Source organism: Lagopus muta, chromosome 9, assembly GCF_023343835.1.
Source record: "Lagopus muta isolate bLagMut1 chromosome 9, bLagMut1 primary, whole genome shotgun sequence".
NCBI classification, from domain to species: Eukaryota; Metazoa; Chordata; class Aves; order Galliformes; family Phasianidae; genus Lagopus; species Lagopus muta.
Genome location: NC_064441.1, coordinates 11,892,242 through 11,919,812, shown reverse-complemented (window position 1 = coordinate 11,919,812; position 27,571 = coordinate 11,892,242). Strand labels below are relative to the sequence as shown.

Sequence of the window (27,571 nt, the reverse complement as noted above, 5' to 3'; positions counted from 1 at the left end):
AGCAGAGAATAAAAGTGTGTGATATATATCCCTGAATACTCACTCTTCAATCTGCAATACTTATTCATTATACTCTGAAAATATGTCTGTATCAACACAGGCACTTGGACAATGGCAGCTAGCAGACACTAGGTATCAGAAGAGACAAAACAGTGGGTACAAGAGGAGCCAAACATCATGACTAAAGAGTATAGCATAGAAGGGGTAATAACTCTGAACAGAAGTGTGCAAAGGATGTGCACATAGAGTAACACTGCATAGAGGACCCAAGAGTAAAAGAAAGCCAGCTGGTGAAGCAAGGTTCAAATATAAACAGAAGATTTTGCATCCAAGAAGGAGAAGGTGGTAGCTGGTAGGGAAAAGGATGTAACATAAAAGAAGAGCATTAGTGGCACCATTCTCAAAGCTATTGATTGGCTGAAAGGGAAGGATGTAATGAGAGCTGAGAGTCAAAGACAAGAATGGTAGAATTCTATCAGAAAACTCTTAGTTACCTCAGGTAGGAAAGTAAAAAACAAGCACATCCAGGATCTGCCTGATCACTTCAGTATTTGAGGATAAAATGCAATGCTAAACATTTTAAAAAAACGTACAAAGTGCCATAGAAATGAATCTAGCTTTCCTTACAATGATTTAGTAATTCCTACTGCGATGCATACTCATATGCACATACACACACAGACTTACACTCTTTTATAGCTTAGTGTGACCCACAAGTACAATATCATCTTCTGCATTTGTTCAGTCTTGGAAAAATGCTCAAGGGAGGCAATGCAGATCTGCTCTATAGATGCCAATTTGTCCCCATGACTTAGCAATGCAGGGAAGGTCTGACCTCCTCCAGCTTCCAGGGCTTTCTGAATATAGGAAGAACAAAAAATCACCAGACTATTATAAATGAAAAGAGCTCCAAAAATGGAAGGATGTTAATTAATATGTCATATTTCTGTAACACATTTAGATTTGTGGCTACTTCTGTCAGCCTAAGAAACTCAGATGAGGGACTGAATTTCTGTAGTTTGTAAAGGATAAAGCATAAATGACTGTAAAGGAAGGTGCAGTCCATATTTTTTCCTAATCAGATGAGGTTTAAATGGTTTTTAATATCTTTTGTGTAGAACTACTAAAGAAAGTGGCAACTTCTCAGGCTTTAGGAAAAAACAAAGCAACAAAAGAAAAGCCTTTAGATGCTCGCAGTAGGTGGTATCAGCTACTGACCTACCTACTAATAAGGCAAATGAAAGGAAAACAGCCTGAGAGGAAGTAAATAGCAGAGCCAAAGTCTTGAGGGGAGAAGAGGCAAAGGAGGGATACAGTGCTTAATTCACCCTGACTGAAAAGGTCTGTCAAACCACAAGTAGAAGATGCTACCATATATAGCAGCATTACAATAGGAAGAAGTATTGTATCGTAGCCCTTTGATTCAAACACTGCTGATATCGAATTACTGAACAAGGCTGTAGCCAGGAATTCTAAGTCTTTATAAATACCAGATACAGTCTGGGAGCAAACACTAAGGCTGCCAAGCTTCTGCTTGCTGTTGCAGGACCTCAGGCCTATTAGGTGATAGAGGGGAAACAGCTCTGAAGTCAAGCTGGTCTTGCTTCAAAGTCAGCACCTTGTGAAGTAAATAGAAATATCACACTGAACAAATTAAACAGAAAAGTCAATAATTAAAAATGCCATCCTTAGCTGCTTTGGATACGATTACTAAAAATTAGAAACCTGTTGCTGTTCCTTAAATCCTCCCTATAATATTTAGAAACCAGATTGCCTTCAAACTCAATGATGTGTTCACTTACTTCAAACCATATAAATACTTTAATATTGTTTTTAAAAATAGTGAACTGCATGTCATTCACTTTTTATAATACCATGAGAGCAACATTAAGAGATCTATTAATGTATTAATATATTTGAAATCTATGTTAATATATGTTGGACAGTTGTATATTGCTGACTGTAAATAGATGTATTGAATATTTAGATAATGTCTGGCTGAAGTGGTATTTTATTCTTTTATTTAAGAATGTTCTCAGCCATGAGACAGTTCTGCTGGCACTGGTACAAATGCTGTTGTCCCTGGTTTTGTATTTTTCACTGTAATGTTGCATTGCAGAAACTCACGGTGGTACAAATTGTGCTTCTGGTTATTTTGGCATTGGAATTAATTTAGATTTATAACAAGACCAGTTTGATTTGTTTATGATTGAAGTGATGTAGAAAATGCAATGAAAATATTTTAAGTAGGTGTAGTTTTGTATTTTTCATTGGCTTAGTGGGCAAGATGATTGAAACTTTCTTGCAAGTTCTCCAGTAAAAAACAAAACAAAACAACAACAACAAAACCACAGTAAGAAAGAGGAAAAAAAGTTAAAGAAGGAAAAAATCCTGTCTGTATAGAATTCTTGCCTTTTTGTTTGGGCAATTTCTGCAATTTCTTCCTATAGCTGTAGTGACTCCTGGAAATTTTTCATATAGGACATACCATCAGCAGGATTCTTTTCCAGATTTCTTGCTCTTTTTAATTCATATCCCATTGCTACCTGCTCCATTCTTTCCTTCCCCCTCCCTTCTGCTCTAACACTAATAGGCTGCTGGAATCAACCTTCTAAATGAAATCAGTCAAGTCACCTCAGCTTTGATTGCTTTATTCCCATGCTATAGAATGAAAGCACTCTGGATTCAGCACACTGAATCAAAAATGTTCTACATTCAATTGTCATAAATAACAATGCACAGCAAAGAACTTAAGCTATCAACATAAACAATACAATATGAAAGCATGCTTCAAACCAGATGCTGCTTTATTTCTGTCCAAACAGTTTGAAGAGGCTGTTAAAATGCTTCAAGTTGCTGTTTATAGAGGGTCAAATGAACATTTTTCAATGAAATGTGTCCCTTCTGGTTCCTTAATGATTAAATACAGTGGAACAATAGCCATTTAAAATAGCAAGAGAATATCCGATGATTTTTTATTGTTAGAATTGTTAAAATAGGAGGAGCTAAAAAGCTTTGTGTGAGGTGAGAGAAAAAATGCTCTGACAGCATCAGAGCCACCTCAAAGAGTTCTGACAATTTGTCCAAAAATCACTGCACTTTCCAAGGAGCCTTTTGCTGAACTCCCAGGACAATAAGAACATCTTTCCTTCACTCAGAATGGCACACAGCTTTTCCCACCATTCCCCCCAACTGCCTCCCCCAGCAGCTCCACTATTACGGGGTGAAACTTCATCAGTGTCAACTGTAAACACTGGTATCAGGAGAGATACATGCAAACTCCACTACCTACAAAAACGGACAAGGTCGGATTCCCAACCTCACTAGGCTCACTAGGACAAAGAAGAGCCAGGATGCCTCTGGTTTATTTGTGGATCAGACCCAGATATAAAAGCTTATCAAAGACCTTAGAAAATGGACTAGCATTTCCAATGTAGACTTTCCTGCCCAATGAATCCTGTGTACTCGTGCTTTTGAGAAAGAGCTCTCAAGACTGTTTGCCTCCTGGAGGTAATCCAGCACTCCTGCTCGCCTGTCAGCATTCAGCCCACTGTAGATACTCCACTTGTTTACATGTCATTAAAATTGCAATTGGAGCTTTGTCGGTAAACCGTCAACCTCTAGAACCCACTTTCTTCTAAAAACAGAGCTGATTTATTACTGAAAAAGTAGTCTATCTTTGCTCAAAGACACACATTTGGAATGTCATGTTGACCTAAGATTGAAGCTGATCTTATTTGATGAGAAACCCACACATTTTCAAAAAAATAGGGAAAAAAAGTAAACAAAGCTTTTGTTCTAAATGGTCTGGAACAAAACTGTACTTCCTTTCATGTTTGATCAAAGCCTTAGTAACTTGTCAGGATTCTGAAAATCGGAGCTATTAGGTTACTACACTGCTGTAGCAGCCCTATGGAGCAATACCACTCGGTCTTTGTGACTTTCACTAGCCATATTTAAACCTTGCAGGGTAATAATTTGCTGCACAATGAAAACAAAGTCAGCAACATTTCTGTTAAACTTACATTTATTTAATACAATATTGGAGAGTTTGACTTTTTGTGTAAACGTAACCAGTATGCGCCCATCAAAATGGACAGGGAACAGCGTTAACAGGTAATAAGTTTTCTGCCATTTACACTTCCCTACTTACTTACTCACAATTATCTGTAACTTCCTCATATGCCAGGAGCTTTATAAGGCATATAATTAATAAGCAAAATTCTTATCAAACTGGATCAATTTACAACAGGTATAGAATTTTTTTCCTTAAGAATTTTCCTAGCATAAGGAAGCATGTAATGCCTATTGGCAGATTCACAGCATTTCTGCATTTCTGGGAGAGAAATACTGTGTAAAATGCACTTTGTATATACATGCATATACATGTATGTATAAAAGCATACTTAAAAGGATGTGTAAAAATGTGAGAGTGCTTGAGTGTGTACGGCTTTCAGCAGCTCCCCTTGTTCTCCACCTCCTGTTCCATCTCTACAATCTTCCCCTCCTCTCCATCTGCTTCTCACTACACCCTCACCAATGGGCTCAGAATGCACAATACAGACTTGGGTATATTGGGCAGGTGATGGCTTTTATTGGATAAAAATTCAGCAAAATGAGTAAGAAAAGGTCACTAGTACATTGAAAATCCCACTAGCCATCTCAGACGGGTGTAGTAGCCAGCCTCCTTCTAACAGACTCCATTTCCACAGATAACAACTGATGCCCATTAGGCCCAGCTCAGCTGCACACATTAAGCTCTTTGCACTGCATGAACTCCCATGCTAAGTAAAGTGCATCACTGTAACAGATTTTCTGCAGCTCTACCTTAGCTTTCTCAAGAACTATGGCAAAAATAATGGTATTTGTTCATTACTGTCCCTCCTTTAGCTCTCTTTAATTACATAGTTACCCAAACTTTCTGTCTTCAGAAAAATTTTTAGAAGTACACAGGAGACAAAATCAGTTGCTTTTATATTTTAACGAAACACTTTCCTGTCCTCAGTTATTGTATTCCAGCTCCCGAGGAAATACAAAATAAATCCTTAGCCATCCAAGGAATTTAGTCAAGTTTAAATCATTACATCAACAGAAATTATGGCCCAGATCCTTTGATATGGGGGGCGAGGGGGGGTGCACGTCATGTAATTTTAATTAGGCTTCCTTCTTTCCAAACCCCAGAAAGGATCTAGTGAAAGAAGTAAGTGTAACAAGTGATGGACCTCCAGTATTTGGCTCATGTTAGTTCTAGTTCAGCAATGTTATTCCAGGGTGCAGAAATAATAGCTAATCGCTGCAATGGATTGCTTAGAGGATAATAACAGGTGTTCGAACTATTAAAAATCATTTAATAATTAAAAAAATAGAGTGACAGATGGCTATCAGAATGTACTTAGCTGAAGTCAATCCTGCCTTCAGGCAGAACGATGGGCCAGATGATCTCCTTTTATGACCATTTTTATTATGTTTTATTTTACCATTTGATGGTCCACTTTCCTCACCTTTTTTGGGAAATCATGTTTCCATCTGTGAGCAGATATATACAAGGCACTAAACAAGTTCTCTCACCACCATGTGAGTCTTGCAGGGAGAGACAGAAATGCCAGACCATCTCTCTTCCACGTGCACAGAAGGATGCACAGTCAGGGAGCAGACAAGATGCAATGTTAGCTTCTTTAATCAGTCCTTCTTTTGACTTTTTGCCACCCTACTCAGATCTGCTAGCCAGGGCTGGCTTGAAGAACTCAGCAAAAGAGAAGGGAACGCTAGTTTTTTCTTCCCGTTAGGATGGTTACAGCTCAGCCCTCTGTCTTAACACTTCCTCCATACAATATGACAGCGAGTCCTTTATGAATTCACATCCAGAAAAATTTCTCCATAAAATCGTTCTTCTCCTCAGTGATACTGGAGTTTGGTGACTTTTTAAAAAAGCTCTTTTTAAAACAGAAAAGATACTGTCTTCTCCCTAGTAAATTTATCCAAGAACAACACCAACCTGTACCTGCCCAAAGGGTTTGTATGTTTCCTACCTGTGATATCTCTGTCAATTACTGTATTTTTTATTATGTTTCGTAGAACTTACAGTGAGATCATCAGCAGTGGCTTGTTGTCTGAGAGATTTGGAAACACAGTCAGCTGAATTTTTGACTGCATCAGCTCAGTTTGTCAGTTACGAGTTTCTGCTGCTAGTAGTCAGCTTTTATCTTTGGGATGCTTTAACTGAGCATCACATCAAAACAAAATCCCCAAACTGCCAATATTATGTCCTAATTTTCAAGAAGACTTTTTTATATTTGAGATTTGCTTAAGAATGGTCAGCCCACCCACACACTGCACAGAAAAATCATCACTCAGTGAGTGTGGATGTGCTGAGCTATTGAATGAGTCACACATACATTTACAAAAACATTTTACATGTGGAAAGTCAAGTTTTATCTTTGGCAGCTCCACTGAAGAATGGAATATGATCCTAAATTGAAAAACTGACGCTTACAAGGGGGAATCCAGTTCTCCTTTCACTAACAGAGATGTAAACCAGGAGTATGCCTTTGACAGCCAGTGGTGCTCCACTGCACCACGCAGGGAATCGGGGCCAGGGCAGAGAGCTGGAATGCTGCCAAGCTGAAGCAGTATTGGGTTGATACCTGCTCTGAAATCCTATAGAAACCCTCATCTCTCAGTTTATCAACTCACGACTACAGATGCTTAAATAATAAAGAAAAAGCCCCTGTGTGTTTGTGAAATCTGGCCTTTATTTTATATCACTCTCATGACAAAAAAAGAGTTCGAAAAATGTCTTAAACCACTACTTGGGGATTTTCTCCAAGCACTATGCCAGCTGCTCTCAGCCTCCATTGTGAAATGATGGGCTGTTGGCATAGCCAAAGTACTTTACACTCCAGCAACCACTGGATGCATAGCGGCCCTTTGGGAGTCATTACCAACTGGTGTAATTTAGGGCAGCCCTGAGGCAGCTCTAAGTCACAGTCTCCAGGAACTGGAGGCTATAAAGGTGGCATAACACCTCTCCTTTAGGTCTATAATCTGCAATAACATTTACAATACAGACTGCATCGTATTATTTCCATGTTTAATTAGAGTAAAGAATATCAAACATTTTACTTTAACACTACCCCGTGTGCTGTTACCAGCTCTGTATGTGATTTAATGGGTGATCAATCATTCACATATCAGTGGTGATGTAAACCTGATGTTCATTTGTTCTTTTTCACTTCATGCATGGATCTCATGTAACAAGAAAAGAAATATCTACCAGGAATGTGGTAGTTCTGCATTGCTGCTAAATCTCAGCAAGCCCTTCTACGATCCAAGAAATAAGGTAGCATCAGTTTACAACCAACTTTTCAGTGGCATTGTTCCAAGTCAGTGCTATTGGCCAGTCTGGCTTATGCTTGCCTTCCATGGCCAAATATGTGATGCTTGACATGTCAAGTCAGCTGCTGTTTTCTTTTAAGAGGGAAGATATTGTTGATACAGCTGTGAAAGGATCTTTTCTCTTTTCAAAGAATTATCACTAAATTACATTAAGTAGGGAGAGACCCTCTTCATTGCTTAACAAATGCCTGGAAAAACATTGAAGATGTTGGTAGGAAGGGATATTTTTGCCCTGTCATCATTTTCCATTCAGTCTCTTTTCACCACCCACTTGATCTGGTGCTGCTGTCCACTTATATTTCAAATGGGTATTATCCTGCCATTCATCTTCAGATACCACTTCTGCTGAAATCAACAGGAAAACTGCCGTCATGAAAACTGAAGGATTAGACCTTGTGAGGGAAAAACTGTGAGATTTATTCTACTGTTTCAGGCCAGTGAACTGAGTCCTGCTGAGCTTGGGAAGTGATGGGGCCAAGGACAGCCAGTGTTGGTGGCGTCTCATGGCCGGAGACAGAGGAGCTATGGTGGACAGTGGGAGCTGGATGGGAGCCCAAGAGTTGGCACAGAGCGTGAATGCCTTCATCCAAGGGGTATCCCTAACCTCTGTGCTGCTCTGCAAGAGCTTCCCTGTCATTTCATAGGACAGCTCCCCTCGCTTTTCTCCAAAGCAACCAGAAACCTGCCAGAGAAAAATAGGTTATTATTTTGCCACTGATAACAACACAACTTTGTTGTAATCATAGCAATAAAACTGACAAGTGATGGCTTCTCTGAGGTGCTTTTAACCTTAATAAGAGCTCCATTAATTTTTCTTATTATTGACAAAGCAAATTAAAACATGTCTTAAAACAAGCAAAACATAAAAAGGGCATCAAAACCAAACTGAAATCATTGAATCTTATTTGTAGAGAATGCCATTAAAATAATGTAAATCTGCTTCTGTAAATTAACTTCATGCATAACTAGAAATGATTAGCATGCATATACACAAACCACTGTGTTTGTAATTTTGGCATATATCTTAATAAACTCCTTTTTTTTTTTTTTTTTTTTTTTTTTATTATTCGGTTGCACTCTGGAAATGTTACCCTCTCTGAATGCACAGTAAATTAGTGGAAGAACCAGCTTGTGGAAGGGCTGTCACTGTGCCTCCCAGGCTGTAATGAGAAGCAGGGCAAAACCAGCCAAGTAATAACTGTTCCACACAATGAGAGCATATGGGGACACCTGAAGTCATGAACAACAGATATTTACAGTAATGCACAAATAGTACTTTTAGACATCCACAGGAATGGAGTTCATACATGATCCTGCATCAGCTATTTCCTAAGCAAGGCCAAAGCAGGAATTGACAGCCTTTTAATCACTGTTATGCCATCTGGAAAAGGGGAGAATATTCACAAAATAAAACCCCAAACCAACAACAACAACAACAACAAAAAACAAACCCAAAAAGCGCACCATAATCTTCTCTAGTTTTGCTTTGTGAAAACCATTGTGGGAGCAATCACTACAAATAAATACAACTAAATAGACACACAGATTTTGTTGGGCCAGTTTTCAAGACAGCCCATCAAGGATCTATAAGCTGTGTTTGAATGAGTGGTAGAAGTGGATAAGAAAGTGGTAAAATTGAGTTTTTATCTAAGTAAAAAAACTCATTTTGTGTAGGAGCTCTTACATGAATTTACAAATATTTGTAATCTTCTTCCTGGAGAGAAAACAAACAAAAGCCTGGTGTTCTGTAACTAATGCCTGTCCCAATAGGAACACAGACCAAGAGTGTGGGTAAGTTATTCAACCTTCATAAAAAAAATTGATATTCACTATTTAAACAATTTACTTGATGTGCAGTACTTAGAGCCTTAGAACCTCATAAATAAATGTCTAAATGCCATGATGAGTAGCTCAGGAAAAAGATACCCTACTTTGGATACCTGGAAAAGTCATAAGAGGAACCTGGCCCATGATCCCATTCACCAATATCCTCTACCAGCTGACTTCAGGTATTCTGAGCAGATGTGAATTCAGCTCAAGCATCTACCATGCACCATTATAGCTAGCAAACTCTCTGTAGGCTAGTTCTTCCAAAACAGGAGCAAAAGGAATAGCAAACAGCCTCTGCCAAGCTCTTGGCACCTTAAGAGCCTGAAAGAATTAAATCCTCCCTCCATGTGTTCGTGACAGACTTCATTTCAGTGCTTGTTCTTGTACCCTTTGAAAACAATAATGTTTACAAACTTGGAATGGGCATTCGGGAATAACAGGATAAACAAACAGGAATAGGCAATGCTGTGTTGTTTTTCTTTTCTTCGTCTCACCCCCCCTTAGATACAGAGATACAGCCTTATTTTAACTTAAGTATTTCCTACTTCTGCCTGCATCAGAATGGAAGCTGCAAATTTATACAAGGCGGTTTAGTGTTTGAGGATAGAGATAGTAATCCACATTTCCTGAAACTAGCCATGAGGGTAGGCTCCCGCCTCGAATTATTTACATTCTTTGACCCCTCAGGCTCAGCTTTTTAACCAATCAAATTTCTCTAGCAGAATTTGTAGCCCAACATGTTTGTATTTTACACATTTGCTGTTAAGAGCGAAGCAGAATTTTACAAGTATCCGGCATATTCTTCAAAGCACATCTGGTGGGTACGGACACTGATCATTAGAATAGTTCTGCAAACCGATAATGTGCCAAAGCTTTGACAAAAGTACTTATGGTAGATGTCAATCACTTTTCTTTGCCAGTTTAAACACGTACCCTTCTGGCACATGAAACATAATGAACAGTATCTTCAGGCTTTGTAGATGAAAGTGAATCCATGTATTATATGTACTAAATATGGATCACTAAACAATTAAGAGAAAGGAGGAGGATATGTAAATATCTTAGCAGCAAAAATCTATGAGAAAAAGGCAGTCAGAATAAGGGAGTTCCAGGCAAATAAGGACTGCAGGAGGGACAGAGAGGACAGTGGTGACACAGTCCAACAGTCACCAGGATCACTCACATCTGACTTTGATATTCTTCTCCCCCTGCCAACGCCCTCTTCTGCCTAATGGACTTTCTCTTGCACAAAGTTAATAAGGATCACAGGTGAGGAAGGATTATATGAAGAAAGGGTCTCAAAAGTGAGAGGATCTGAATTTGCACAGCAAAAGGAAAAGAGCAGATAAATAATCCTAGCCTGCTTTCTGACACTGGTGAATTCTTGTGTTATTCCTCAGTTTTTCCTTGTTTTCTGTAAGGGTAAGATACTCCTCATGTGAATGACAGAGCAAAAAATGGGGTCTCCAAGAAGAATGAGAGGTGATCTTACCCGAACTTCTGTTACAGCAAAGGATTGCATGTGCAGTGCATGTTAATGGACATAGATTTTCACTTGTGAATTTCCTGAACTACATTTCAGTGGATTGCATGTTAATAATGAAGTGAGAGTAAACAAAAATTCAAAAGAGCTGTAAATCCTTCTTTTGTTCAGTAAGTTGCATTATCATAGCAACTTTTATCTATTATCTATTATGATCTATTATCATAGATCTTTTTGGTCTTCCGCACAAACAGGCTGATCTCTCAAATATGTACTGGTAGAACATTTCAGATCTGCTGAATACAGTAGGTATTTATGCTTTTGGTTTAAATGGAGATTACAAATTATTCGCCTTTTGCTACGCACAATATGCATATTATGGCGTGGATATTATGTTACCAATTCACTGTAACTAAGTACTTCAGTGCTCAAAAAAAAGCAATTTTTGACCCAGTAGACCATAATAGAGCCTTTCAAGCTTGTTTGAGGCAGCTGCTATAAACTGAAAAAATCATACAAAATGTGCTGTACGCAGAGCAATTTAATATGTAGAAATGTGCATTTTCAGTAAGATATGATGGCGCATACAAGATATTTTAAATAATAGGAGGTACTGGTCCTCATTATCATCTGACAGTGAGGAAAGCTTCAGATAAGACCTGTGGATAGCTAACTAACAGGTGAAATCATCAAACTACCTTCCCTCTCTGCTGACCAGGGTGATGCCATTTTTGGCTGAACGTGAGCTTTTATGGGCATGTGAAAGCAATGCTGTAGTACTGAGAAACTCTAAGAGAACCAGACAACTCAGCCAAAAATGTATTTTAAAAGTATTTTTAGTGCATTAAATAAAAACACATTCTTTTTTTTTTTTTTTTTTTAATGTGGTTTTCAGTATGTTCCATCTTTTTAAATTTAGCCTATTGCGTCAATATTTTATATGCCATCATGAATGCCGTCCTCTCGTTAATGAAATGGTGATTCAAGCCACAAAATTAAAACCAGTTGGTTTGTCAAATCCTGAGCTTAAAAACAATTCTGTAAGATGACTGTGGGGAAAATATACAGAGCCTTTATAATCTATATTATTTATAGATTATATATCTTTATATATATAGATTATATATATTTATAATCTCGGCTATTAAACTACTAATGGTAAGGGCTGCCCCAGATCAGGACCCTGTTGCCATTTGACAAGGGCTGAAGATGCCATCTGGCTTTTAAATGCCTATCCAGAAAAAAAAGAGCTCTTACAGACCCTCTGTCATGTTTGTCAGTCTCATATGGGTGTATCAGACACCATACTGCATCCCAGATGACACTGGACACTCCTGTCTGGGCCAGCGAACCAAATCTGAGAGGTTTATACCTTAAATTTTTAATACAAATTGTACATGTGTGGTTCTTCATATGTGATCACAAACGTATGTTGATGTATGTATATATATGTATGTAGTTGTAGCAGAAATGCTGAGTCACAGCTTGAAGCACTGATTGAGCACCTGGTGGGAAGGCAGGGCCAACCCCAGGGAGCTCAGGTGCATGCAATGTACCTGAGTGACTGGAAGGGGAGGAGCCAGGATGCACCCCTTCCCAGACCTCACTTAAGGGTTGACAGCAGAGATGAGGGTATCTTACTGGTGATCCTTTCCTGAGGCCTTCTGAAGGTAAGCAGTTTTTTGTTTGGGTTGGTTGGTTGGTTAGTTAGTTAGTTAGTTAGTTAGTTAGTTAGTTTTTTTCACTGTCTTCACTCTTTGTTTCCATGTTTATGGCTGCTGTGTTTGGGTTTATCCTCACTTGCTGTGCCCTAGGACTTTGCCATGCTGCTATTATTGCTGTGCTTTCCATTGTACTGCAGTATTAATTAGCAGAATAATTTTAACTTGCTAGAAGTTGATACAAATTATATATTTTTTTTTCCCTAAAAAATATTGTTTTACATACTTAATTTTATTTTTAGTGAGAGGACTGAAGCATGTAAAGCTCAGAATATTTGTCTCTTCCACTAAATAATCATAACAAGTTCTAAATAAAGAAACAAGTGCTAGAGCCAAAGCACGCTGAAGCTAATATGAGTCTTTTCATTGCCTTCAATGGGCTTTGAATCAGAGTCCAAATTTTAACTGTTGCTGAACATCTTTACAACCACAACATTTTCTGTGGAGTGATGGTGGAACTTGGGAAAACAAAGGGGTGTTGATGGTGTGATCTTTGTTTTTTATTACACACAAAAACCAGGTCCTATTAGTGTCATCTATGTTAATATAAATAATCAATTTATCTATGCACACAAGGCTGGGTAGCTAATATCTGCTTAGGACAGAATATGACTCATTCCAATGTTTCTGAAACCACTGACAAAGAGGAAGATAATGTTGCTAGTATCAGTGTATTTGCTTAAAATGATACTTTTCTAATTTTGATATGTAAGTTCTAAATTGTTATTCTTCTAAATGATGACTGTTGCAGTTTCTAAAGGCAGTGATCTTGTGTGTGTTGTTTCAAACATGGACTTATCAGCAGAAGTCGTGCTGGATGGAGAGCATGCTAGTATCTGTATGTCTGATTTCGTTTTTAGAAACTATGGTGAACTTGCTAAGTTACTTGCCCATCTCTAATAGAATGGCTGTGTAATACAGAATACAGTGTTTCCAGCTAAAAGCTGTCTGACACGTGTTTTGAAGATAAGTTGAGGAGGTCTTTCCTCATTCCCTACCTCAGATATGTAATGCAGTAACAGACACTGCACATTACAGTGACATTCAATTATGGTGCACAGCATCATATAGTCTTAGCTCCTGAGGGGAAAAAATGACCAGTGGAAATTGAAGCTAGCCTGTGGACTTAACCAATTATTCACTGGATCTCATTCAGCTGAGAAGCTAGACTCTTTTCAAACAGATAAACATATACAGACAACTGCATAACCTTGAGTTTAACAGATTTTTTTTTTTTTTTTTTTAGTAGAGAGATGTCTCATTAATAATGCATTTAGATTCTGCTGCAACACTGTGGCCAAAAATGGGCTATGCAGTGCCCATAAAAATAGAGGGAGATTTCAGTGGACCCCTTTTGTAGGCTTTGAAAACATTACCTGCTCTCAGAGTATGTTGACTATCTGGAGAATGACTTATATCCTTGTCAAATTTACATATTAAGCTATTAAAAAATATTATCCACAGGAGGTGGAGAGCAGTGTCACAGTTTAAATCTATCTCGTCTGTAGGATTGTAGATAACCTGATACATAAAACTACATCTCAATTGGTGGATGGCATCCAGTGGTAAAAGATGAACGCTAAAGGTCTCTTCAGAGCATTGGCAATACCCTGCCAATAGATAGACTGTACATGTCATTTAAGCCAGCTGAGTACTGCTTTTCCTCTCCCTCCCTCCAGTTTTTCCATTCCCCAAGGGGCAATCCTTTGGCGAACAACCCATTTAAGTCAAACAGCTATCATGTAAAAGTGAAGACGAGCAACAAAGCACATCCAAGGGAAGCAAGTTAAGATCTAGGCCCTGAGGTTTGGGGGGGGGGAGGAGAGAAGGGAGGCTAAAAAAACTGAGCCAAAGAAATTCTAAAAAGGCACTTTTTTAGCTTTAAAAAAAAAAAAATAAGATTAGAAACTGGCTTGTATGAGCCCAACTGTGATTAAAAAAATAAATCTTTTATAGTTAAGACAGGATTTTTTTTTTTTCTTTTTGTTCTTTGACTTTTTCTTGCAGAGAAAGAGGCTATCTTCACTTAATCAGAGCAAAGAAAGAGTGGCTGAGGCAGAAGCAGCATCATGTGGGTGAAGGTCAGGCCAATTTTCACCCATGTGATGCTGCTTTATCACTCATGGAACAAAGATTAAGGCCTTTCTTTTCTTTATCCTTTTGTGCTTTCCCCCATTACTTTAACAGATCTGAACAAATCCCAGGCAGTTCATCCAAAAGTTCCTTTTAGCTACAGTTAGTTCAGATCCTCTAAATTCCACATAAGTTTTCATGCTATACCAACATGAAGAGGCTATAAAACGCACATGTGTAGGGAGAAAAAATGTTATAGAAAAACACAAAAATCTTTGCACAGAACATGATGACAGCACAGGCTTGTGAGCAGCAAGAAACTAAGCACATTCAGGCATCAAAGATATCAGCATCACTATGTCCTTATTTCAAAAGAAATGTGCTTTTTCTAAGATACTAAAATGATGCATTAACATTGATGTTTGGTTAAGATGATGTTAACACTGTAAAACTCTAGCTAAGCTCTGAGGTTCTGAAAAAAGTCACTAGAAATGCATAGCTCATTGCTGCCTGTAGGGATCTGTAAATAAGTTATAACACAAAACATTATCATATACTGCATATGTTTACATGTCTTATTGAAAGCTAGGTTAATCAATCATATTACTCCAGAACTGTATCAACTGCAGAAGTATGAGAGGGTGCAATTTTTACTCAAATTATAGAGAGGCTTGATTGAAAGGGCAATTGTCTGATTGACTGCATTTCAAATCTTTGGTTTTATTCAGGGAGGGTGAAGCAACCTTTCATAACTTGCTGTTTATCTCTGCTTCAAGTCATGAGGCTTAAGGAATTGCTGTTGGTTAGTGCATTTATTTCAATGATATTTTAAAATGATTTGTACAGTATGTTGAAATGAAATACAGTCAATTGCATAATCACAATGAGAAGCAGATATATTTATGTGACAGGTCCCTGTAACGTTTGCAGTTTTTCAGAAAGCTAAATCCATAACACTTTACATACTAAAAGATATGGAAGATAAAGCAGCTAAGCATTTTGTGTTACTCATGTTTACTGGAGTAAAATCTTTGCCTTGCTGAACTGAAGAGAAATACTGGCTTTGACTACAGCTCTACCCAGAGCAAGGAACTGAAATGGTTCAGAGAGGTCTTCTATTCTTTGAGTAATTTTGTGATGTGTGAACTACTGATGTAACTGTGAGAAGTCAGCACAGAAACATTTTTGTTTAAAAAGACTGGTAAGTCCAACCATCAGCCTAACACAATCCCTGAGGGCTGTGTCCACGTCTCTTTGATCACCAGGTATAGTGCCTCCATCACCTCCCTGAACATCCTATTCCACTGCCTCATCACCCTTTCTGTGATGTTCCTTCTAATATCCAGTTAAAATTTTCCCTGGCACAACTTGCTGGGGCTAATGTCTTGCAATGTCACTTCCCACCTGAGAAATGAACTCAACACCCACCTGGCTATAATCTCTTTTCAAGGAGTTGTAGAGAATGATGTGATCTCCCCTCACCCTGCTCCTCTCACAACTAAACAGCTCCGGTTCCCTCAGCTGATTCTATGTCTTTTTTTGTCTTTTTTTTGTCTTTTTTTTTTTTTTTTTTTTTTTTTTTTTAAGTACAAATTGCTTTGACAATGACACTTCTGCTCAGAGTAATTAAAGGTCAATAAATGACGTTATATATACAGATCGTGAAAGCATAGTATTCATACTCCTCACACTGCAAAACAACTTCATGTGCATGTTTAACATTTGTGGTGAAGTCCAAAGCATTTGCATTCTCTTAGAAAACCAGAAGATACCTGTGTGTGTGTGTGTGTGTATGGTTTTTTTTTTTTTTTTTTTTTTTTTTTTTTTGGACTATTTTCAGCTTTAGATGCAAAATACAAGAAGTCCAGGAAGTCTGTTTCATGGACTCTGATAAATGAGATTTAACAAAAACCTGCAAGAACCTTTCTTATTCCTACCTAAACCCCATCTCCTTTCTTCACAGAACTTTGAAATGTGTTTTCCTCTGGCTATTTTGGTAGACTATAATTTTGTGCTTTCAGAAGCAGGTGACAATTTATCATCCTGCCTGTGATTCCTCCGTTAGGTATTTGTAACGAAGATGAACTATCTTTCAAAACAGCTACAGATGGAAAATTTTTAGGTATTTTGTAGCTTCTAAAAACTCTGGCTTTAAAGAAATATTTTCTGTCTCAACAGATGCAAGGGGTTTGAGAGCTGTTGGCTGTAGCAGCCAACGAAACATGACAAACTCTGGACTGGGCGTTAGCAGCTCAAAAAAATGTTCTACCCTCAATCTACCCATTCCCTATGTGCTTTTCATTCTCCACTGGAGGAATATGAATTTGAGTAAATGCCATGTGACACTGTGGCTGCTGTGGAATTTATTCATTTTTCTCGAGTAGGAGATCAATTAGTAATTACTTAAGGGCAGTCCTTATAGGCCATCTAGGTTGGCCCTTAATTAAGCAACAAGACATGACAGGCCATGTATTTCTGGGCAATTTAGCACATCTCTCGGGGAGTTTTTAAGGCATGAGGCCGAAGGTCAAGTGACTTTAACCACCTGAGAAGTGCAAAAATCCCTTAGAAATGCACTGTCTAGAGTGACTTATTGCTGTTATTAAATGGAATTTGTGAATAAAAATAAGAGAGAGTGTCAGCCTCAGGCATGAGTAGGGCATTATTAACATGGATATGACATTGTTGACAGCTAATCTAAAGCTCCATTTGTGTCCTGTGCTCTAGAGCTATTTCTTCATACTGTGTATTAAAGCAATGAAGATGTATGATGTTCTTCATCCATACTTTTATCAGAACTGCCCAATAAGAATGAGTAACACTGCTTTCGGAACTTTGCATCACATATCAGCTTTTAAATGTTGTACATCTAGTATCTCATTTCTGGATAATAACATAGAATTCTCCTGAAATAGCAAAACTTCTTTACTAAGATGCAAAAGGACAGTCTTCTGACAACCTGAGATCTGCCCTGTGCGTGTTTCCTACTGGCTCAGCTGCTTCCTTGTGCCTGCTGCTGGGCTTGCTGAGTCTGACTGCACATGGTGCTGGGAGGCTAAAGAAGTGCTCCAGCAGCTGTCTCATTGGCAGAGCTTACTCCAGGACCTTCCTCTTACACAGTTTTGTCTTTTTTTCCTCATCACAACATTAATTTCAGCTTTTTAAAGAGCATACATACTTCCTAAACACCTTGAGTGTGTATGGTGATATTGCCAAAACACTGCTTATTTTCTGGAATTTGGAATAGGAGAAAAGGAGCTGAACATCTGTTGTAAATATTATCTTTCCCCAGAGTGACTGTGAAGATACGTGTGTGTTTTTGCTCTGCTTATTTCTATTGGCTTAATTCATTCATAGGTTTCTTGATGTGTTTGTTATTATCCTTATCCTTAAAGCATGCTCAATCACTTGTTAGGTCTGTTTGATCTATGGTAACACCCATTTTCAAAGACCAGAGTCTTGTTTTAAGAACAGAAGTGGCTGGCTCAGCTCCTAGTCTTACTCTGTTTAGTCAGAATGACTCAGGTTTGCTGTCCTGCAGGATTACAGTGCAGCTGCAGGTGGATCTGAGGAGGTAGTGCCTGGTGGTTCTGATGCTCCCAGCGCAGCTGCTTTTTCCAGGAGGCACTGTAACTATGCAGCATGTGGTGTCCAGTTTTTCTGCGCATTCACAAGTTCTGATATGCTATGAAAGTAATGGATTTATGGTGCATACTTCAAATATTTTAAGAGTATGTGAACACATATTTGTGTCTGGGAAATCCTGGGCAGAAATGTGGAAGTACTGATGTGAATTCTCTGCTTGGGCACATAGGAAATGAAGAAGGCAAGTCTAGAGCTCTCTAAGTATATGAATAATCTGGGGGAGTTGTAGGACTATAATGCAGAAATATTTTGTAGGTTCAGGAAATACATCTATTGGAGTATCTGAGTTTGTTGTGGTAGTGTTGGTGCGAAGAATGGTAAAACTGTCACAAGAAATTAGAGAGCTTTAAAAGACACTTGGAATAATATCTTTTTTTAATATAGTGGTCCGTAAAGATGTATTAGATCTTTCCTTTTTTTAAAAAAAATGAGCTGAGTGCACTGCAGTTTGCCAGAAGTTGCATATACTGCAGTGTGAACTAACCAACCCAAAAGGTGAAGTTGGCTGTACTTGTCTGGTACCAGTGTGCTAAGGGAAAATTTTTTATACATTAGTAATAGCAAGAATTCTGGTATCGTCTAGGCATAGGGCCATCCTATTAACTCTAAGCTAAATAATCCTTTCCAGTGCAACTTTAAAAGCAAGTTTTCCTGACATGACAGTCCTGAAACTGGTGATTTACTGTAAAACAGCGGAGACATTGAGATATTGTATTAATATTGAACAAGAGACATGCACAAAATAACCTCGTCATGTTTACATACCAATTAAGAACCAACTTCTCCTTTTTGAGCACCTGATAGAACAAGTACTGAAGAACTTAGAAACAAAAACAATCATAAAATGTTGCCATGAGCCAGCAGTGTGCCCTTGTGGCCAAAAAGGCCAATGGCTTACTGGGGTGCATTAAAAAGAGCGTGGCCAGCAGGTCGAGGGAGGTGATCCTCCCCCCTCTACTCTGCCCTGGTAAGACCTCATCTGGAGTACTGCGTCCAGTTCTGGGCTCCCCAGTACAAAAAGGACAGGGATCTCTTGGAAAGAGTCCAGCGGAGGGCCAAGAAGATGGTGAGGGGCCTGGAGCATCTCTCCTATGAGGAAAGGCTGAGTGAACTGGGTCTGTTCAGCCTTGAGAAAAGAAGACTGAGAGGGGATCTGATCCAGGTCTATAAATATCTAAGGTGTGGGGGGCAGAATGGTGAGGCCGGACTGTTTTCAGTGGTGAGTGGAGACAGGACAAGGGGAAACGGCTGGAAACTGCAGCATAGGAAGTTCCGCACAAACATGCGCAAGAACTTCTTTACAGTGAGGTGACGGAGCACTGGAACAGGCTGCCCAGGGAGGTGGTGGAGTCTCCTTCTCTGGAGATGTTCAAGACCTGCCTGGATGCCTACCTGTGCGACCTGCTGTAGGGAACCTGCTTTGGCAGGGGGGTTGGACTCGATGATCTCTGGAGGTCCCTTCCAACCCCTGCAATTCTGTGATTCTGTGATTTGATTCTAGTGAAAAAGAAGAAAGCTAATTAATCTCACGATTTGGATTGTGGTTTGGATTGTGTTGAAGTTGATACTGGGCCACAAGGAATGACTATTGAGTTGTGGTTTGCAATTCAAGGCTTCCCGAACAAAACAAAAAATTAGCCTTCATGGTAGGAAACCCATCCACATAAGCCTGCACCTACAGCAACCCTCATCATCACGCATAGATGAGGACAGTGTACTAAGACTTGTAGGAACTTCTGCCAGTTGTCTGGATTCAGCATTTACTGATAGTTCTGAACAATTTCAGAAATGATTGAAAGTATGCGGGGGAGGGGGAAGAGGGGTGAAGAAAAGAACATGAAGTTCAGACCTCCTCATGTTTTACTGTGCATTGCCTCCCTGCTGTGTGCTTTCTCTGTTTTAGCTTCAGTACTGCTACCTGACTACCTTGATGCAGACGTTTTCAGGGTCTGCCAAACCTGCATTTGCCCATATCTAATTGGCCACACCTGACTGAAATGCATAAGAACCCTCCTAATGACTGCCTGCTGAGCCAAGCAGAAATACAGAAAATACTACTTTATCTAAATATTTTCTTGAAAAGAGCATGCAGCAACTGCTGAGCACTTGTGCTACACTCCCAGCTGCTGGCTCCCCACCTTGTCTCTTTTGGCACTGGGTGCCAACACTACCAATGCTCAGGTCAGGCAGCATGGGTGTATCTGGGCAACCTTCTGCTGTTTTTCACATAATAATAGAGCCATCCTCATGAAAGGGATTTATCATAGGTTGTTCTGTAAAAGCAAAAAGTTCTTAATGATCAATGAATTTCATACCATAACACAGTTGTTGCTTTTAGTATGAAACCCCGTGTATATTCTACCCCTTCTAATTTTATCATTCATGCTTTTCAAAAGGAAATTATTGAATTTTGGTTGACAGAGCTATTGAAGAAGAAAAGCAAAATGAATAAATAGAGAAAATCATTACAATGAAGAAAGATACGATGGTCCTGGGTTGAAAGAGGAAAACACTTTTTTTTTTTTTTTTTATTAACCTGACCTAGCTGTGGTGTCGCTGTTCATTGCAGGGGAGTTGATCTAAATTGACCTCAGATGTCCCTTCCTACTCTAATATTCTATGAAATGAAGAAATGAGATTGAAAGTGGAATCAAAAGGAATGTAACATAATAGAAAAGCAAGGAGAGGAAGATAACTAGACAGCAATGAAGACTAAGTGAAAAACACTAACTCTGACAAAGATCTAGACGTAATAACAAATGATTATTTTACACTTCAGGTACTGTGACACATTTTGAATACTTTAAAGTATTCCAACTATTTATGCCCTCTAAAATTATGCATTATGCTATCCAAAAAGGTATTTATTAGGAATATCTGCTATTTTGTAGAATTGATACATCTCCTACACCTTAAAACTTTCAGTTGCAATGCACTCAGGCTTGAATAAAGATGATAATAAAAGAGAGATTGAATGCACTCCAACAATCTTCTGGTTTAATTTCAGTTCTTTAGGAAAGACCTGTTCTACTTTTTTAGAAGACCAGAACTATGTGATGAATAGAACTTTCTGTTCCAGAAGGAAGATGAGGTGAAATGAGCTAAATATCAGAACTCTATATATCTGGGGATACAAAACTTTATTGGGAGTTTAATATAGAGGATTAATTAAGCATATAAAGAAGCAGTTCTATGCAACTAATATATATTTTCCTAAGTGATATAGTAGCACATATAATATAGCATATAAATTTTTGTGAAAGTTTTTCCACTATTGTAATAAACTAAAATATTCTTCCACTTTGTTTTTCTTCTGCTATACTCAGTTCACTGGATACATTTGCACGAGGGTACTTACATTTGACATTAGTACCCATGTGAGCACTGGGATGATGGGCTAGCGAGAAAGCACAATGGAAACAAAAGACCACTCACTGTACCTATTTTTTTAATTCATTACTTATTTGAATTAATTTTATGGCAACATTGATAGTCTTTTTTTTTTTTTTTTTTTTTTTTTTCATTGCATCTGTGCATTACTGTGGGGAGGAAAAAAAAATCCCCACCCAACAATCAAAGACTGTTGTGGCCATGGATTTTTTGGTAAGTGATGTGAAAGAGATATGTCTTTGAACTTGTATTTAGCTACAGAGAGTTTACACAGCTTTTAAAGGCTGCTTTCTTTTTTTAATGACACAACTCATGCTCCTCAGACTCCAACATGCACCAATTATTTGTACAAACTCTATTTCTCCTTTGAAACACGAGCTGTGTTCAGAAAAGATTTCCTGTCTCTAAAGATGGCTTGTTAAAAGCAAAAGAAATGCAATGAAATTAATTATTTGACACTTCTTTTCCTAATATCTTGCAAAGAGTAATAATATCCATATGTGCTTTAAAATATTTCTAAAAATTTTTCATGGAGTGATATAGTTTTGTGTTTTAAAAACTATGCATTTTAATGAAGCAATCGTTATCAGTAAAGCAAGGGTCTGCAATTCTTAAGGAGCATTTGGGCATCTCAGCCTGTGTTTCGTTTGGAATTTCTGAAGACTTTCCATTGACGTAACATTTACTTTCGAGGTGTGTAATTGGGACTCAGCATGCTCTGAGCTGTACTCTTTGATGTTCACCAGTGCTGTTTAAAGAAATGAGTTAGAACTGGGAATCCAGTATCTGCTAGGGAAATTCTTAAACCCACAGGATGGCTGCCTGTTTTTTTCCTTCTTTTTTTGTGTGTGTGTGTTTGTAGCCTTTTTCTTTAGGATTGCTGAACTGACATAATACAAGCAAGGTCCCAATTAGCTGGATAAGCAAGTCAGGTTTTCTGCTGCGATTAAAAACACTCAATAGAGCCAGGAAACCAGTTGGTTAAATTCATACTCAGAGGAACTGTGGTGTTTTTTTGTTTGGAGACTTTTCTGTTGTTTTGAGAGGAGGGTTTTTTTTTTTTTCCCCCTTAACTGAAAAAAAACCAAAACCAAAAACAAAAAAAAACCACCAACTGTCTGATGAGCTATTCATACCTCAGGGAATAACACCACATTATTTTCCTGCTTCTGGTGTATTAGTTTGTCTCTTTAAATTGACATCAGCTGAGGCCACTAAGACCCTCACACCAAAAAAAACTTGTGACCCCCTGCACTGCCTTCAAGTCTCATTTTATACTTCATGGTTTGCTTGTTTGTTTGTTTTTTATTTGAGGTGTGGTACTTATTTTGGAGGCTGCTTCACATATTCTGGCAACCTAATCATCTCTGTCCCTTCTGTTTCCCCCTACTGGAGTGCTAGACCCAGCTAGTACAGCTTTTGGACAGTAACTTTTCCTCAGAGCTGGTCTTTCATTACCATAGAAGAAAGCAGTCCAGAAGCAGTAGATGACAAACATTTCCAGGCTTCTTAGCTGTTTTCATTCTGGGAGCACTTTCTTAGTTTATATTTCTGTACTCAGTTCTTTTGCTTTCTCTCATCCCAGGATTGTCTACCATACAGCTTGGACAATTCTTCCAATAGTAGGCTCCAGGGAACCATCTTTGGGCTTTATCTCACTTACTCAGCTTCTACTCGAGACTACTGTGCATTCTAAGCTTTCCCACAGGATCTACATTCTTCGCCTGCAAAACATGTGCTTTTGCTTCTGCACCAAAATCAATCACAGATCTGGGGCCCCTGAGAGGTATGTCTTCTCCCTTTTCAGGATACTCAGAAAATGATTGGTGGGGGGTGGGGTGATTGCAGATGATCACCTTATCCATCTGTTTTACACACGTGTTCTTACAAGGGATGGAGGACCAATACAACAGAAACACACCAGTGAATGTGCCGAGAAGTCTTCCTAGGAGATTCTTCAAGAAGTAAATTTTAAAGAGTGTTGTTTCCCAGCATAGTCATAAATAAAATAGGTAATGGCCATCACTAAGGCAGGGTTGTTGTGGTTGCACTTGACTTGAAAACACAGCTTGACTCATTAATTTTTCTGTGGTAACTCACCTAATCTGATTGAGATGGTCCTTCCAGTACCATAATGTGTCATTTCAGAATAGGAACCAAAGAAAGCTTACACACTTCTCCATTGAAAGAGTGATATCCTTAGCAGAGTTACTGTATTGATGAAACAATATAGAAATGTCCAGGTAAGTAGTAAGATACAAGGGAGAAAACTGCACGTTGAATAAATGGACCACAATACAGTTTCAAGCACTCCTTTCCAGGAGGATGTATGGTGCACACAACAGTGTCCCTGCAGGAGTATGTTTGACAGCAAGATTGACAGTTCTTGCAACTACTAGGGCTACTACTGCAGCATTCAACAAAAGAAACAACGTCTACAAAATAGTTACTACAGACCACTAGTCAGTGATGTCCCAGTGCAGAAATTTATGGGAGATCCACTTACGCAGAGGAATAAATTTCAGATCAGGCTACTCTGCTTGGCCTCCTCTGTGTATCAAAATAGTGTTTCAGAAGATGTCTTTCCAGTTTTGCTCTTTCCAGGAAATGAACATTCACAACACCAAGTCATCAAAATAGTCATCAAAAGGAGGGCAGTATGTGGCACACTTCGCGCTCCTGGTGGTCAGCATAAGGTTATTTTTCTGTCATTTGATTTCCGTAAGCAAAATGATCCAAGAGTTTTCCAATCTCTCTCAGGAAACTATTATGCAGAAACAGGGCCAGGCAGGAGTGTGTCTGGCAGCAAGATTGACATTTCTTGCAACTACTAGGGCTACTACTGCAGCATCTATTCTCTCCAGATCTACGTCTTATCATTTAATTACTTCCATTTTGGAAGCATTTTTGAATCAATGTATGTAGTCTTTAGAGCACTGTGTTGTGTGAGAGCTAATGTTACGTTGGTTCTGTTACACAAGCTGCGTTTACTATAATGTAATAGGTCATATGAGAATAAATGATTCACTGGAGTCTACTGGTGGCAACATGCAGGAAAAGCCCCCTCACCAAATGAAATATGATGACTGTTATGGTTAGGTCTGCAAGGGGTTTCCATCTCCAAATTTTCTAAAAGATTGCAATGTTTGGCTGTAGATCTAGCCTGCTCAGCTGGGGATATTTTTGAAAGTTTGAACAAAAACAGTTTAGCTGCTAGCAGGTGAAATGCAAGTTTAAAAAAAAAATATGCTTGCTGCTTCTTTAAAAGAATGGAGTCTTTGGTATTAAAAAAAAAAGAAAAAAAAAATCACAGTTGACATGACTCTGGTATGAACGCTGTGTTTGGAAAGGAAATAGTCTTCACCAAAGGGCGTGAACAGTCTCATTCCAAAGGAAATGGTTTTGATTTGTCTGAGGTTTTTAAAAAATGCTCAGGACATGATCTGAAGCCTATTGACGTCAAAGGAAAGATTCATAGTAACTTCAATGGGCTTAGAATCAAGTGTGAATGGAGCATGGGCAGCTGTTTGAAGCTGTTGCATCATTGCAACCCATTTACAATCTGATTCCTAGAATGAGTTTTGACTTGCCCTCCGGTGTTGAGATAGCAATTATAAGTCCAAAAGTAACTACAGGTGGAAAATCACCAGTTAGCTGCTCTGGGTGATTTGGGAGACTTGAAGTTGGGCAGGGAACAAAAGGAGGGATAGTAAGCCAAGAGCAGGAAGCTATGATTCTCCATGAAGGAGAAAGTTTTCCTGAGCTGAGTCTATCTTGTTGGAGAAGGCACAGTATAAGAGAAAAAATCCTCACCTCATCCTATCACAATTACTGTTTTTTCAAATTAATTATCTAATCTCTTCAGTTTTCTTTAAAATCCGCATACTGTATTGACAGCAAAAATGACCACACTTAACCAGCTGTTGGAAAATATGTGCAAAGTTTCTCTTAAATACATCTTCTCTAACTGATCAAGAAAGAAAAAAGGAATATTTTCATTTATTACCAATCAACTCTTGATGCCTTAAAAACAGCAGTTAAAGTTCTGAATTAATTACTGCTGATGTTGAAGCATAAAATTGATAAAATTATGTAGGACTGGACAATTGCTCATTTTGCAACCAATAATGACTTGTTAATTTATTTTGATTTCTACTGCTAAAATATTCGTCTGTTGTAAGGATAAAAAAAAGTATCTGCAGCTCTGAGCTATCAAAAGTCACAGTGTGTACATTTCTTACATTATTAGACTTGCCAATCTCACTGTTCAAAGATATACTCCTTGCAAAGCTCACTTTTATAATTTTCTTAATCTTGCATGCTGATTTTATTTTACTTGATACAAATGTAGAATCTCTACAAAGGACCATGATTCTGCACTTTTTCTAGATCAAATATACATATTTTTAAATATTTATATATATATACATTTTATTCTGCCGTTGAGCAGATTCTCATGAAGTAAACGTGGTAGAGAAAGAACCCCCAACAGCCAAGTTTTCTAAATTGTTATATTTTGTTTGATTTTAATAATCTCTTAACAACTGACCCGTTTCCTCTAGGGACTAAGAATGTCTTACCAAAATGGTTTGGCTTGATTTAAAAATTTTTGCTTTTACACATTCCTTCCTAGTAGCTTCCTCTAAGTGGATGCAGTCTATTGATCTGTGTTGGATTGTGGGCTGAGAGTGATACCATTTGCATGTTGCATTTGTAGATATTCAAAAGGACTACATACAGTCACATCTTGTGATACAGATATGCAAAATGTAAACAGCACCGTGTAATATACAGTTATTCTAGATCCAATAACCAATTTAAAATTGAAAGTTAATTCATTTCATTAGTCATATCATACTGCCTATGTGGTCATTTGTCAGTGTTGCCATAAAAGATTAATGATTTGATAACTGAAGAGTATTTATTACAGCAGCAATTTGTATTGTTATATTATAAATAAGGGTGTGTTGGCATTTCTATAATAAATCCTATTTTCAGTGGTCTATTACTTGGTCATAAAAAATCACCTTGGGCTGTAATAGATCTATTGGATGTACAATAACAATAATACATTAAAAAATGTACGTTTAATCCAGTGAGTAATATGGCCTTGAAAAACCCTTAAATGTGCATTAAATTAATCATGGATATTATTTACATATAGATTGGAATACGTCCTTTGGATACTGTCAGTATTTTCAAACAGAGGTCTAAGGCTCTGATGCTGGTCTTATTTGTGCTGGGCAAATCATACGTAACTTCACTGGTGTCAAGAGAGCTACTCCAGGGAAAAATAATCCCTGATGAAAAATATCTAGAACAAAATCAGCTGCTGGACATAGAATTATTAAAAATTAGTTGTGTAGAACGAGTGCAGGTAAGATGTAAGAAGCTGTCAAGCCTTCTATGTGTGCTGTCAGACTTTAAAAGACCTGTCAATGAATAAAAAGAAAAACTATAATTAGGAAATGACACTTGGCAATTTCTGTTTACCCTTGGCCAGACTGCGTCCAGACTGAGAAGCTGTCAGCGACAATGAGGATGTCAGCATCATCCGTTCCTGGGCATGCAGGAAGGAACTGGCCAACAGTGCTTCTTCCTGATGCCCCGTAGGTACGAATCCCAGAGAATTGGATGAAGACGTGTGGGAAGAAGATGGGCCCACAGAGATGCTGAGCAACATCAACGCGGGTAGTGCACAACATGTGCGTTTTACTTACATGCTGTGGTGCACTGGAGGCATTGTGTCTCTCTAAGGTATAATCCCTTCCAGAGTTCCTCTCAGAGTGGTACAAATCCACATCACCCTTTAATTAACACTGTGCCTAGGAGGCACAACTGAGCCTTGAGTATAGCCACAGGCTTTACATGTACCTTAACTTGCAAACTACAGATAAAAGTAGTTAATTTAAGTATAAACTGCATTTTTTTTTTTTTAAGAAAGACCCTGATTTACATGTGGAACGGAAAGTAATTATGTTTAACAGATGCTCTTAAAGAATATTTGATAATAATTAATCATTCAGATGGAAGA

The 27,571-nt window shown here is 38.3% G+C and overlaps 1 long non-coding RNA gene across 1 annotated transcript in view; it reads right to left on the bottom strand.

Moving 5' to 3' along the window:
• Positions 1 to 4,134: 4,134 nt before the first annotated feature.
• Positions 4,135 to 27,571, bottom strand: part of LOC125697886 (uncharacterized) — a 70,384-nt gene continuing 46,947 nt past the window's right edge. The window contains exon 11 of the long non-coding RNA XR_007378965.1: positions 4,135 to 8,077. This is a non-coding gene — a long non-coding RNA (uncharacterized LOC125697886). The remainder of the gene's footprint in view (positions 8,078 to 27,571) is intronic.